Source organism: Trematomus bernacchii, unplaced genomic scaffold (genome assembly GCF_902827165.1).
Source record: "Trematomus bernacchii unplaced genomic scaffold, fTreBer1.1, whole genome shotgun sequence".
NCBI classification, from domain to species: Eukaryota; Metazoa; Chordata; class Actinopteri; order Perciformes; family Nototheniidae; genus Trematomus; species Trematomus bernacchii.
Genome location: NW_022987342.1, coordinates 1,040,431 through 1,043,136, shown reverse-complemented (window position 1 = coordinate 1,043,136; position 2,706 = coordinate 1,040,431). Strand labels below are relative to the sequence as shown.

At 49.0% G+C, this 2,706-nt stretch overlaps 1 pseudogene; it reads left to right on the top strand.

Moving 5' to 3' along the window:
* Positions 1–573: 573 nt before the first annotated feature.
* On the top strand, positions 574–2,072 carry LOC117481510 (annotated as a pseudogene).
* The last annotated feature ends 634 nt before the right edge of the window (positions 2,073–2,706 follow it).

The following is a 2,706-nucleotide window of genomic DNA, read 5'->3' as shown; positions in this document are numbered from 1 at the left end:
ATTATGCTTCATGCATTTTTTTGAAGACATCACGCCCAAGAGTTTAGCCACCTACCATCCTCTCCCTGCCTGCAGGGCGGAGGAGCAGCAGTGCGCCTCCTCCGCCTCCCTCATACCGGAGAGCTGGAAGCGCGCCAGGATGGGATTGGCTTCCCGCTCCTGTGGGGAGGAACTGGTGCGCCAGGATACCCAAATATGGACTGTCCGATCTCAGGTTGGATCGCATGACTCAGCACCAGACTATATAGCCTATCCTTACCTTGGGATTGTTGTGAAGAATAAAAAAGCTATAAGGGTTGTTGAAGTGTTTAGGTGTTTTTGGATTGTTTTGAGACACATTCCGACTGACTTGTTAATATATGGTAATGAGTGTAGATGAGCACTTGAATCAACTGTATATGTTTCCTGGGTTGAGTTTCCCTCACGCCAAACAACACTAGTCTTGTTTACAGTCCTTGTTCCTGGCAACAACGTCATCAAGTGTGCCTGACATCCCGGAGGCGGGGTCACAGACGAAACAGCCAATCAGAGAGCTGAGCGGAGCGCATGTTTAGCCCTACACTGTGTGGCTTCGCTGGATGATATAAGTAGAGTGGAGCGCAACGGGCGCCTGTCATTACAGAGGAAACACAAGTGGAGCTCAGTTTCAGAGCAAAGGGACTCTCCTACACACGAGTGGAATCAAAACATCTGAATTAGTCACTGGACTCCGCTTTGAATTCAACCAAAGGTACAAAACGACGACTTGGTACAGTACAGTTCCACTATTTTGGAAGTTTTGCTCTGTTTTTGATAGCTTTGGTCTTCAGTATAATAACACAGCGGGACTTTGTGCTGGAATCAATTGGGACACTAAAAGCCTCGGTGTCCAAGCAAGCAGCTTTGCAGCGAACTCTTGTATTTGACTGTGTGATTTTGAAATATGTCCACAATAATGGAACAGCCTTTTTATGACGACTCGTTTCTCTCTGCTTATGGCCATCCAGGCGCAGCCCTGCCAGACTACAAGCTGCTAAAGCAGAATATGAACTTGAACTTCTCCGATTCATATCGGAACTCAAACTTCAAGTCGCAGCACCTGCGCAACGACGGTGATTTCTATTCGGCCGGATCAGCGGACGTGGGCTCGCTGAAGCTCGCCTCTCCGGAGCTGGAGCGCCTGATCATCCAAAATAGCAACGGGGTGATCACCACCACACCGACACCTGCCCAGTTCCTCTACAACCGCAGCATCACAGAGGAGCAGGAAGGCTTCGCTGAAGGTTTTGTTAAAGCCTTGGACGACCTGCACAAAATGAACCACATGGCTCCTCCAAACGTTTCAATCAGCGGCGTCTCCTGTGGCGTCCCCGGCGGCGTGGTGTGCTCGGCTCCAGCCTCGGTGTTCGGCTCATCCATGCAGCAGGACGGGCTCGAGTACACCACCCTGAGCAGCTGCACCACGAACCCCAGTCTGTCATCTGGAGGCAGCTATCCCTCCACCACCATCAGCTACCTGCCGCCGCACCACCAATACCACCACCACCAGCATCCCCAGGCCATGGCGCACGCATCGCACCATTTCCAGCACTCTCTGGCCGGCGCGGGCATCCACTCGCAGCGGTACAGCGGCTTGAAAGAAGAGCCTCAGACGGTGCCTGACATGCTGAGCAGCGATTGCTCTCCACCAATGTCTCCCATCGATATGGAGAACCAGGACCGCATGAAAACGGAGCGCAAGCGGCTGAGGAACCGGCTGGCAGCGTCAAAGTGTCGGAGGCGCAAACTGGAGCGCATCTCCCGCCTGGAGGACAAGGTGAAGGTGCTGAAAACTGACAACGCCGGACTGTCAAGCACGGCGTCAGTACTGAGGGACCAGGTGGCCCAACTCAAACAGAAAGTCATGACACATGTGAGCAGTGGCTGCCAGCTCATGTTGGCGCCCAAAGTGAAGTCCTATTGAAGACACAATGCACTTTAAACAACAAAAAACACTGGACACAAACTGCACTGACAATGGACAATGTCAACATTTTCTGTACGAAAGAACTGGACCATGATGGTTTATATGGCTGATAGAGAAGCAGCACAAATCTAAAGACTAAAACACTTGGGGGCATTTTTGAATACTTTTATTTTAAAGATGTCGTCTTGGCTTTGCCTGTTTACATTTTACTTTAATTGCGATCTGTGATACATTCTTATGTAACTTATTTGTGTTCCTCAGGTTGAGCCTGTTTTTTTTTTTTTACTTGTACAGTATATATTTAAGTAAATGAAATTATGAAACTAAGAAGTATGTGGTGTTGTTTCTTATTGGGGTTATTTAAAAACAGTAATCTCTTGAAGAGTTAATTCTCGTTAACATGACCTCACTGTTATCAATGGTCTTTTTCTGGGCAGCAGTTGAGTTCAGAGCAGCAGCAGTTTGCTTGACGTTGGAAACGTCCCTGCGTAGGATTGTTTGCCCATTGACGTACATACGTCAGTCCATATATGGTCAATTTTGCTGACAAACGTCACAGACCGAGAAGGTTTCCGGGAACTCCCTCCTACACTGCCCGTCAGTAAAGCTGCGCTCTCCCCTTCACACCGCAGTGTGTGCGTGTGAGTGTGGGTTTAAATGAAGGTTTGTCAATGGGTGGTTTATTAAAGTTAAGGGAGTTTCCCCATTCTGCTTTCAATTTCCCAAAACAAGCCCTGAGAACACTAGCTCAAGGAAAATGG